The sequence below is a fragment of the Galendromus occidentalis genome, unplaced genomic scaffold (assembly GCF_000255335.2).
Source record: "Galendromus occidentalis unplaced genomic scaffold, Mocc_1.1 scf7180000077147, whole genome shotgun sequence".
Classification (NCBI taxonomy): Eukaryota; Metazoa; Arthropoda; class Arachnida; order Mesostigmata; family Phytoseiidae; genus Galendromus; species Galendromus occidentalis.
In genome coordinates, this window is record NW_003805135.1 from 172,035 (window position 1) to 184,769 (window position 12,735).

The following is a 12,735-nucleotide window of genomic DNA, read 5'->3' on the forward strand; positions in this document are numbered from 1 at the left end:
GCAGTATAGCTATCAGTCTGAGGTTAATCCTTGTCTTCATATTGTATTCGGGACATGACATGCACATAAATCCTACCTACTTTCCTGAGCTCGAAAACTACAAACCCGAGGGCACAGGCGGGATCGTCTACCGGACATCCCGTCAAACTTTTTTATTTTTTATTTCAGGTTTTCTGATTTTTGGATTCTACGTTTTTAGATTTCCGGATTTCCGGGTTCCACGTTTTCGGATTCCTGGATTTTTGGATTTGTGGATTTCTGGAGTCTCAGATACTAGGTTTTTGGATTTATGAATTTTTGGATTTTTGGATTTTTGGATTTTTGGATTTTTGGACTTTTGGATTTTTGGATTTTTGGATTTTTGGACTTTTGGATTTTTGGATTTTTGGATTTTTGGATTTTCGGATTTTTGGATTTTTGGATTTTTGGATTTTTGGATTTTTGGTATTTTTGGATTTTTGGATTTTTGGATTTTTGGATTTTTGGATTTTTGGATTTTTGGATTTTTGGATTTTTGGATTTTTGGATTTTTGGATTTTTGGATTTTTGGATTTTTGGATTTTCGGAGATGTCGACTCCGAAGCCATAAACACGCTTCCCTTGATCTGACGATTACGTGTGCAAAGTGCTCGATTCCGTGGACAATCATCCTGGATTCAAACAGGAAACGATCCTTAAACGATTTTCTCAGGTTCGGCATCGAAGCTATCTCTCGCGATCCAGGGAGTATCGGAGGAACTGTAGGACGCACCTAGAGAAGTACATTCAGGTGGCGCAATTTTGTAAGGAAAACTTCGACGCTGCTCGGGCTCATGCTATCATGGTCCACGATCGTACCATCCGCATGTGGGCCCTCGCCAAAGCCAGAGAAGTTAGTCTGCCGACGTCCAATGTCAGCCACTCGTGTATCGCGGATTTCAAGAATGCCCATCGGATATCTTCCAGAAGGAACGTCGAATTCGTGAGCTTCCGTCAACAACGGGAACGTGAAGAAATCGAAGCCCAAGCGAGGCAGGTTCTGCTCGATTTTGTTAGCAACGTTAAAGATCGATATGATCCGGGTGAAATTCTGACCACCGACCAGTCTGGATTCATTTATCTTCAGATATTCAGATATTCAGATATCAGTGCATACGAATATAACGCTGTCACACAAGAACGAACGAACAAGCGTAGTCGTCTCCAAAAGCCTGAAGAGCCTTACACTACACGATCCAGCCTGTAGTGAGTGTGAATGGGGAGCTTGTTGGACGACTACACGTGAACTTAAGAGAGCGCCGGGATAGCATCGGTCCGAGGCATCCCCAGGAATTGCTAGACTTTCCGAATCTCTACGTGACCTGTTCGAAGTCGGGTGAATTGACCAAAACTTAGATGGTGTGGCGACAATTCCATGTCGCTTCCTCGTACTCGGTCTCAGTAATGAATTCTTCATCGTCTCCTCCAACAACCGCCGTAGCGGCCACATGGTGCGACCTAAGGCTCTCCCCCACAGAGACAGCGTTAAACACGTGTGGTCCTGGCATGTCTGCAAGGCGGTGACCGTCAATCGTATACCGAATGTGCTCTTCAGTCAGTCACATCTGAGCTGTTAGAGAATGGATGCTTGTGATCCCGTGAGCATTGTCAATTGTCAGGGGTCAGGGAGCTTCGTCTTCCTCCTAAAATAAACTCCACTCGATTTTGGTGTTTCGCTCTGCAGCACTTGTGTCTCGTATCGGGTTTGATGAGCTAGGAATCTACGTTGAGAAAGAGGACTAGCTCATATGAGCGCTACTCCCACAGGGCGCCCGGCCCTCTTCATATCTGGTCAATTGTATACAGTACTTCTTCTACATTTATGCAGCCCTTAATAAAAAGGAGTTTCGAATGAATGAATGAATTACCTTTCGATTCATGCAAAGAAAATTGAATGAATGAATGAATTAACTTTGGATTCATTATCAGAGAATTGAATTAATTTAAATTGAGAGTTCGAAGAAGGCTAGCCACCCAGGAAACCAAGTTCCCCGAGGGCCCCTGACTGGAAGACTCCTCCCGCGATGAGTCTCGCGTTGCCCCGCTGTACCTCGATGGCGATTCGTTGTCGAATGAAAACGAAAGCTCGGGGATTCCCGTATTCCCGTCTCTGCATTCGATTCTCCGTCCGATTTCCTTCTCGAACTTGAGGGCGTCGCCTCCCCACACACCAGTGGACTCAATCACGAGAGGAATCATCAAGAACTCGCCGCGGAGCGATTCATACTTCATACTTAGCCCGTTTGTCCTGCTCTCCTCTGGACGCCACCGCTCGCCCGTTGCGAGCGACCCCGCGGTAATGAATGAGAAAACAACTTTGGTACGGAGTTGGGACAGCACAGTGTTCCGGCGGACGCTTTCGGACCCCGGAATTAGAAAAGGCATTCTATACGTATACGTAGACTCATGGGGTGGACATCGGGACCAGGAGCTCTACTTGCTGCCAGCTACAGACCTGGACGTCAAGGTCTCTCCCAAGTGCCCAACGAGCATGATCTACCCTCTTGACTTGTATGGCTTCAGACAATGGAACTGAATTGAACATGGTGGTTCATTTTCAGGAAGTGCATGTAGTTCTTTTCAAAGCTCAAGGTCTCTGTGTATACCTAAGGAGGTAACAGCAATAAATGTGTAGAATTTAAGAGAAATTGAATGTGTTGTTGTTCACCAATGTTGGCTCAGGAGTCAGCCCTCAGCGCTGTATATCGCGTCTCACAGCACGGCACAAAGCTTCCTGACAGAACCAAGAGAGCGGACCCCCTTAGGCAAACTATTCCAACACTGAGGGATCCGGTATGCGAGCAATCTGGCCTGAGTCTCGTTGACCGGGCACCGGGCGAGGGACTTCGAACGCAGTTCGACGACGGGAGGGGCGAGCAGGCACCTCGGCCACCACCGGGAAGCAAATGTCGGCGGGGATCCCACCATTGACCATTTTGAAAGCAATTCTAGCTAGCTGTGACTCATAGATATGCTCCATACGGGGGAGGCCATACCCTAGTAAAGATATGATACGGATTGACTGCGGGATCTGTTTGAGACAGCCCTGAGCGCATCGATGAGAATTATTTTGACCCTGTTCCTGACCGCAGTGTTGCAGGCACCCCATTTGGATACTGCGTACGACAGAATTGAACAGAGAAGCGATTTGAAAACCTGAACGACACCTGTCCGGGGAACGCACACTGAACGAAGGCGCCTTATTGCAGCAATAACGCCGCAGCACTTTTGTGGAACATCATCAACATGGTAGGACCACTGAAGGCTTTCATGAAAAGTTACACCGAGGCATTTAGCCGAGGGGTCGAGTCGGAGCGGAGCACCCTGTATAGTCGCCTGCGGAATGACCGCACTCTGAACCTCACTGTAGTGTCGTCAGCGTAGGTGATAAGTGATAATATCACCTCCAAAACTCTGAGTTATGTTGAGGATTATGAAGTTGACGTAGATTATGGACATGAATGGACCAACAATTGACCCCTGTGGGACCCCAACGTCCACGGTTACCCATTCAGAAGCGACTCCATCAGCTTGAACCGACTGTCGGCGCCCGCGGAGGTAAGCGTCGAACCAACCCACGGCGGACTCACCACAGCCAAGGCACCTGAGCATTTGTAGGAAGTAAGAGTGCCTCACACAATTAAAAGCAGCAGACACCTCCGGAAATGTCCCCAGAGCAGGATCCCCTTCACCGAGGCATTGAGCTATGCTATCGTTGAGGTGGGCAAGAGCTAGCTCAGTGGAGCGTCCCTTACGGACGCCAAACTGAGACGCCGAGAAAAAGCCGCGACCCTCAAGGAACCTTTCAAGTCTGGCCCTGACCATTCTCTCGGAAACTTTGGAGATACCATCTATAAGACTTATGGGCCTATAACTTGCGACCTTGTCGTTAGCTCCCTTGCGTTTTAACAACGGAATGAGTCTTGCGTCCTCGAGGAAAATACCACAAAGTGGAACAGCTGTTGATTCAGCAACAGACACAAGGATCTTCTCAGGGATGCCAACGACACCGCAGGCCCAGCTAGCGGGAAGGGATTCGGGAAGGGAGGCCTAAGGACGTGCACGACCACATGTACGATCGATAAACTTCCACAACCGAGCCGGCTGATCTCTGAGTTTATCGAATTTAGTGTTGAAGAAACTGTGTCTGGCCTTGGAGAGCGATAGTCTAAACCGGCAGAGACTGGTATAGTAGGCCGTCTTGTTTTCGGCGGATGTTGTTGTGATATCGTTTGAACATTTTGTCGACGTGGATACGGAGGCGTCGGAGGTCATTTGAGGAAGGAAAGGCAAGAGGGTCAGATTTAGGAGTCCTCTCAAGAACTTTCGGAAAGCATCCTTCGTAAAGAATGACAGAGATGCCTCGAGAGACCACCGAGCGCCAGATCAAGAATAGCCGTCTCGAAGATATCTGACCAGTCGATGGCCTGAACGCTACTAACGAATGTACCAATGTTACGTCCAGAGTGAACTCTAGTCCACTCAGTGCCAGTCGTCCCAGGGCTACGAGACGGACGGCCAGCAAGATCAGCGAATCTGGCGAAAACTGGGGAGTGATCGGAGAATATAGGAGCGCCGTAGACACGGGGAGATGTCGAGAAAGACTCCGCAGTTTCTTACTGCTATGTGATCGAGACAAGTTGCAGACGCTGGACGCGTAACGTCGGAGATGAGCTGAGCACTTGCTGCATAGAAGTCAGCATAGTCCCGCTGCGCTTACGGAAGAGGTGGTCAAGATTAGTATCGCCCGCGAGAATACACGGAAGATCGGTTTCAACAGCAGGAAGAGGATCAAGCAACTCTAGGAGGGAACCACCATGGACAAAGCTAGCGGAGTATGCACATCTGAAGGATCCGACCTCCTGGGGGAGTCGAACGATCTGAATGCAACCGTCCTCGCTGCTAACCGAGTCAACCTCAAGAACGGAGCACGACGATCTAACGACCATTCCGACACCCTCTCCGCAGACACAGTTCTCGCAAGCGGCCGCAACGAAGTTGAATCCCGGAACACTATAGCTGGTGAACTCGCCTGTCCGAAGCCAGGTCTCTTTGGGAGTAGTTATACAGGTAGAAAGGTCTGAAATATTAACATCTCTATCAGGATCGTGCCATAGATGAAAAGGATCATTTGTAAATGACATTGATATGGGATTGAAGGGGCAGTTTACGATCGAAGTCGGTCCACCGTCTTTATGACGGGGCCAAGCGATTTGAATAGTCTCTGTAGGTACCTCGACGCCTTGAGACAGAACGAGTTGAGGATTCTGACGGACTGCTGCGGATTGAGCTGCGGTGCAGCCTTCCGCCCGGCAAACCGTCCATGAGTCGACCAGTATCGACCCTGAGTGCCCTGGAGGCAACAACCGAGGCGTACGATAGGGATCTCTCAGATGTTTTCTGATCTTCCGCGGCGTGTTTGGCCGGCTTGGGTGTCTCTCTCGCAGAGTCTCAATGGTGTGCACGGCGGCCTCTGGGTGTGAAGCTTTGACCTGTCGCACCAGCCGGATCTCCATGAGACATTTTCTTCTCTCGATCTTGCACGCTCTCATTGGATAGTGCGTGGCATTAGCCGGATGTGGTCCACTAGAGACTAAAGTTACCACATCGAGACCTATTGGTGCAATTGGCTGCTAGATGGGAAGGACTTCGCGAAACGACTGACAGAGCATGCCATGCTGTTCAACATCCGCCTCGACGACCGCGAGAGCGTTATACAGATGCAGTCTCTGACACACATTTAGTTTCAAAACCTGACTTGCCGTCCGCTGTGGCTTTGTGCGTAAGGCTCGGTCGATTCGAAGTGCCCGACATACCTTTCCTGAGCCTGGCGGAGACTTTGTTACAAGTTCAAGGCCCGTGTCACGTAGAAAACTCCCGCTTCATGCCATCCATGCGGTGTGTTTGTTGCACGGAAATTCTGTACGCCCAATGGTTCTACTGCCTGCATCACTACCATTCGGGAAATCGGAAAATCGATATGGAGATTTGCCATTGAGAGCATTGTGTTTCAGTGATGGTTTGCCATAGTTCCGACACATGCATTCCCGAAGTTCGCGTGAGGAATGAGGGAGAGCTAGTTTTTGAATGGCGGAAAACGTAGTTTTGGAGTTTCTGGAAAAACGGAACTAGGGCCTAGGCAGCTGAAAGGCGCTATACTTTTTCATTACGCACTGAGACTAGAACAATAAGCATGATCTGGATCGAAAAGCGATGGGACACTTCTGACACATTCCTTTGAGCTCCATTTAGCCGACCTGGACGTGAAATTCATGATGACGTCGATTGCAAAACCTTCAAGTCGCTGGAGAGCTGCTACCTCCAAGACCGATACGAAAATCACCACTCGGAAACGGCACAAGCGCGTTCCGATTGAAGAGGAGAAGTTCACCGCCGGCTGTGATTCCCTGATCGTTTCGGGCGGTGATTCCAGCGAGTCGCCCGCCCCAGTATCCCATGCTCCACCACCGTGCACGCTTTGAACGGAACGCAGGACGTGAGAATGGTCTCCCGCCCTGCTGTTCTTGGAGGGCAAGAGGCACAGAAAGAAGGAACGAATCATAAGCCTGTCCCTGATTTGGAAGCCCGTGACACGACGCTGAAAACAGAGGGCAAGTTGCTCCCAGAACTTACCGGGACCCCCGAGCTTCCGACATCGTGCCGAACGAGAACCCAATGACCAGCGCATTTCCGGAAAATAAACACCACACTGCCGTCTCCTGTTCATACTTCATTTAAAGTCCAATCGCTCCCAAACTAAGAATAACTCCGGACACAAAGCAGAAAGCAATCTCATCTAGACCGGACAAAACAGCGAACAGAAGTTGGAGATTTCTGGGAGCTCTCTTCAAGGACCTGCAATCAGAACCACATTCGATCCTAGCGGGATGTCGAGTGGAACCCGTTTTAGGCGCCAGAACCCCGGAATTTCTCTCTGATAGTACTCCAAGAACTTCGTTCTATTATGTAGTTACATGCGATAAATATTGTTTCTCCTTTCATAGTTCTCAAAGAACGCCCATTTTCGGCAGTGAGCAGTTCAAAGTGGCGGACGGCATCGAGGTAGTGCACCGGAAGGGCCGAGACAACGGTAATGCGGATGCATTGTCTCGATTGGATTTGGTCGCAGGACAGTCGGTGACTCCACTTCGAGGGCAGTTCGAGAAGATCGGACTAGACTTTGCGGGACCGATCACCATTCCAAACGAAGAGCCAGCATATGTTTCGGTGGCCCTTGATTCTCTGCACCAGGTTCGTGAGCCTGTTCCCGATAGGGCGAATACCCGCAGGATCCGTGACGCAAGCGCTGGAGACCAAATCGGATTCTTTCGGTCGGATCGGCACCGACCTCTCTGATGACGCTTCCTGCTTTCGAGGCAAAGTGCCGGCGGATTTCCTAGGACAACAAGGAAGTGCTCATATACGGACGAGTCTTGGCGATCAACAATGCAACGGCCTTGCCGAGGGGACCATCTGCCCCTCGACGGAAAGGTCGAGGGCACTCGTATCTGAGGGGTGATCGTAATTTCGGAGCCTCCATTCAAAGATGGCTTTCTCGATTAACACTACGGTCAGCGAGCCTTTACGCAAGAACCCGTTCGGAATGTTCTCCGGGTTCACGGCTGAGCTTGAAGGTAAGCCGCCGCGATCTGTTGAGGGATGTCAGCCGACCGCCGAAAAAGGACAACAAGGACATCGATACTTGGCCGAGGCGCAGGAGGGAATGAAATCATCGTTCGATATGGTTCGGAAGGCCCCGACAGCATTGTCTGAGGGACAAGCGGTTCTGGTCCGTTGAATAAACGGACATTGACGTTATTGCTTTTAGAGTTAACACCAGACGCTGCCACGGAATTGATGATTTGAATCAGGCATTGAGTTCGTCGGCGCCGAGATCGCGGGATAGACGCCAGAATGTACTCTCACTGGATAATAGTATCTGAGCTCCACCGGAAAGTGTTTGGTCTTTTCTCAAGTCTTGAATTTTACTGTGCCGCGCCTCAAGGGCGCTCAAGATAGAACCACAACCACAGTGGACAAATGCAGCGGAAATTACGTCAGCGAGAGAAGGATCCGCCGAAATTGAAGCTCGAGAAGATCAGTACATTCAACATGAATGCACGGAGCTGTTCGAATACATTCTAATCGATCCTCGTCTGGCACGAGTTTGAGTTTGAGTCCCCAGCATGGGAGCCGATGATCCCCTACGTTGTCCGAAGCAGCGATCCCAGATTGGAGATTTCCATCTACCATGTGGTATAGAGCTAGCTAGCTCATTTTTCTCGAGACTGCATCACTGAGGAAGAAAATAGACCAGCCGCCAATCGCACCGATAGCTCGAAGCGTGTGAATATCTCTACGTAACCTCTTCCGAGACTCCTCGTCGGGCTAGCTCATCGATGTCTCGGAGACGGATCCCCGGCGGCACCGGATCGTATGTCCATGTCCGGGATTCGCCATGTCTCAAGAGAGCTTGCGAATCATCCATCGCCACCAGTCGATCAGTAAAACAGTGATGCCGAAATTCGAAAATGGTCCCCCTCGCTCGAGCACATCTGATAGTTCCATGACTCATTTTTGTAACGAGCATTCGACAAGGATTGCGGAAAGGAGAGAGATGTAGATCAAGAGAGAAATACTCGACGTCTTCACGACACGAAGCCAGCATCGTTATGTTGGGCTTCTCTTCCGGAATTCCGACAAAGTCCGTCTTGAAGCGCGGAATCGCGGGGCTTCGTGGCTATGCAGCTCTGACTATGTGGGAGAGGGTCCGCACCAGAGGGCGACCCGGTGCGGACCGCTCTGATCTCGTTTTTCAATAGAGCGTCAGATTGAGCGAGGGGAGGAACTCAACTCGGATTCCGTCGATACAATTCAGGTATATATTGAGCTCCAAATTTCATGCAGTCATCACTGGGCACAAGCTCGTCGAAGTAGTCGTCTCGATCGTACGATTTGTATTCGTGAGTGTTTGTTCCTATTGAGGACCTTCTTCACCCTTCCGATCGCGAAATGGCTCTCCTAAGTCTGCCTAACGAGATCCTCCGTGAGGTACTCTCCCGCATGGACGCCGAGTCCTTGGTTGCCGTCTCCTCGATGAATCCTCGAATTCATGCCGTGGCCCTGGATTTTCGCCACTCGAAGAAGGTTGAGATCCTGACGGAATCTGCGTGGAGCTATTTCGAGGCTTTCGGACATCTGGTGCGATCCTTGGACCTGTCCAACAGCATGGCAAGCTCCGAAGACTTATGCTATGCTTTGAGGATGTGTCCCGGGGTCAAAGAATTGAACATTCAAAACACATCCCTAACCTTACCGGCTCTATGGAGTGTTTTAGAAGATCTCAAGGAGCTGGAGAGTCTGAGCTTTTCGATCTTCCTTCAGACCGCAGTGTACCCTTCCGACTCGGAGACTGTGCCAAGGAACACTGCGACTTTCCCCTCGATCAAAAAGCTGCAGATCGAGTTGTCGCCGATGGAAGAACCAATGGAATATACCCTGGAACTACTCGAAAAGTGTACGTCCCTCGAGAATATGACCATCAATGTCATCGGAACGGAGCGTGTCCGGGACTTGAGTGGGGGATTCGACGCCTTTGAACCAGTGCAGACTCCCGAGAGCCTGAATACTCTCGTCATCATTGTGAGCATGTCCGATTGCTCATCGTTCCAGAAGTGTATTCTGCAGCGAATTTTCGGGGACAGATTTGATGGACGAATGAGCGAGTGGGCCGATGAGGAAAAGGAGTGCTACATCTACCAGAAGGGTTGGTTGAGTGGTGAATTCCCCGCCGACGCCACAAGTGCCCTTCAGCGGACCCAGCACATCGCCTTGAGCAGGGAGCAGACTCTGGGAGATCTCTCAAGAAGATCATGGTCCGAAGCGCGCGAAATTCGTTTCAACTTCTCCGGGAGCACTCTGAGAACGAACGAGCTCCTTCAGGAGATCACGCCGAGGCTTTCATCACTGGTGGCGGTCGACTTGATCGACTTCCACAGCGACGGCTCTGTCGATCCGAAATTGCCGCTCGAATTCTTCGCTTCCTGCAAGTCGATGAAATCATTAGGCATCTCTGCCTGTCTACTGCGAGCCGCGCGTTCCGAAGCAGAGTGCGAGCGTCTGACCCAAGTGTTCAGTCAAATGGGGCTTGCGAAGCTCATCGTCAGGGGCAACAATCCATGCGTCAGAATCCATAGGCAAAGCTCTCGCCTCTTCAGCAATTGTCGCGGTTGCGCCGGAAAGTTTTTCCGCGAGAACACTCCCGATCTGCGGCAACTGGCGCACCTGGAGGAGTTGACGCTGACGGAGATCGATGTGGCAGGATCGGCATTCGAAAACTTCAGCAGCCACACCGCTCGAACAGTGAGGTTAAGCTTGAGGTACCCGAGCGACATAGCAGCTTTGGGTGGATTTGTGGAAAACTGCGAGAGTCTTGAAAATTTCAAACTCTCTGCCGAGTGGGTGGACATGAACTCGGCGTTTGCATGGAGGGCACTCCGCAGCATCAAGAAGCTCAAGCAGCTCTGCTTGTCGCTTAGTGAGCTGCCGAGCAGTCTTTCACAGATGGAGCTGAACTTGCCGGGAATCCTGCCTCGACTCGAGGTGCTACACATCCACGGCTCCGCTGCGATGGACCTTTACATCGAGCCTACGCTTTACGATATGATGGCTCGATCCTTCACCGGAACATACATGGGTCCCGGATGCCCGATAATGGACTACATACAGTCCTACGACATGCACCAGATCTCCCCCGGTCGGAGATTGTGCTTCTCCGAAGATTTCATAGGCTTGACGAGCCCGGAGGGATGGTGAGGAAGCACATCAGTCGGGGCGATCCCCTCTCCATACGAAAGATCCATGGTCGTTGTCGCGATCAGGGCTTCAGAGATCGTAGAGCTATTTCGAGCTGAATGAAAACATCGATATTTCAAAGTTTACCTAGGTAATTATTAGATGAGACGGAGCGTCTCTGTGCGAATAAAGAGGCATCTTCTAGGAGGTGCGATGAAAGATAATGCGCGAGCTTCTAGATTGCTCTTACTCTGATCTTTAAGAAACTATTGAGCTCGAGGATAGATGCGGTTATCATCATCGTCGGCGAGACGAAACGGATCTCAAGCTCGAACCCGAGGTGAATCGCCTGTAGAATCGTCCCACGGATGGCAAACCCGGTAGGGTGAATGTATTTCTCGTACGGCATGTCCCCAATCATCGACCGCTTGCAGCTAGAGATTCTACGGGGTCCTCCTAATCATGGACTGCCTTACCCCGAGATTCGCCACAAGCTCAATTTCCGCACAACGCACGGAGCTGAGTAGAATGCGGGAATTTTCCGGTGCGAAAGTCCTCACGCGCGCCGCAGGTTTCTCATGAGGTTTCTGAGAGCCGGGTCCGAAGTGCGATGCTGCAATTTTGTTCGGAGAGAGTCTTCTTTCGTGCTCGGCTCGCGCTGTCGGAATCACCTTTCCTCGCAGCGCTTCCTTTCCCTCTGCATGATACTTTTTCTCCAATAATTTCGAGGATGCGAGATTCATTATATTCACTGTGGAGTTCTCCGAGAATCCCGACTAGGAGTGAACGGAAGCAGTACGGGCCGAATCCTCGCGGCGTCTCGATTTTCGCTGTCATTGAGGCCATGACCAATGCATTATTGTAGTTCCTTATATTCTGTCGAAAATGTTTTGACTGTTCGTCTTTATCCGAAGACAGGGACCGCAGTAGCGCAGGAGAATCTTGGAAGCGAGTCAATTGGACCTTGTTCGAAGCACAGCACATGACTTACGCACTTCGTCCGGGAGTGGTCTTCTCGGCATCGAAATGGGCAGCTCCGCCGCCAGCGCAAAGATCGTCCATCCGTCCAAAACTGTGAGGGTTGGAAGGACAGTTGTGTGTCTCCCGAGCATCACGGAATTTCCGTGCGATCCGTCGATTGGTTCCCGCGAGATCACCGACAATGATTTCCCGCTCACCTTCGATGCCCATGCTAGTGCAATCGTCAAGCTCCGAAGTTCCCTGAGTCTCGCGCAAAATGCGATCCTCTACCATCAGAACTTTAAGGGGAATGCGAACCTTTGTCCCCACAAGAAATGTCCATTCCTTTGTGATTTTCGATCACTGGAGTACCGTGGGAAAAGCGGTTCTCTATCCTCCATGTCTCGCCAAGGGATTCTCTACGCCTCTTGCGTCGGAGATCGAAACGACGTCTCCGACCTTTCTTCGGCATGATGCTAACTTATGAAAATGATTGACTATCACCTTTTTTTTCGAGTGTACGAACAAATTTTTATTCTTGATCTTTCTAACGTAGTAAATAAGGTATGATCACCCTACTCCGGGCAACCCGTCACCCGAAGGCATTGAGCCGTGAACAGCAGCGGCGTTCCCTCTCTGAACCTCTATCGACAAGCGCTGAAGGAGGAACTCCGTTGCCCTCTTATCGCCCGACTCGGACTCGATACGAGCACCCAGATCTCGGAGGAAGGCCTCTGTGCCCTCACCGAAAACTCCGAGAGTCTCAATCGCAACTGGTTGCACAATGAAGCGGCTCTCAAGAACCTGATACTTGTCCAGCTTTTTCCTCTCCGCTATCACCTTGTTTCAAATTACGACCAAATAATTAAGTTATGAAACGCAGACCTTCGCTAAATAAACTTGTCCAGCTTTTTCCTCTCCGCTATCACCTTGTTTCAAATTACGACCAAATAATTAAGTTAT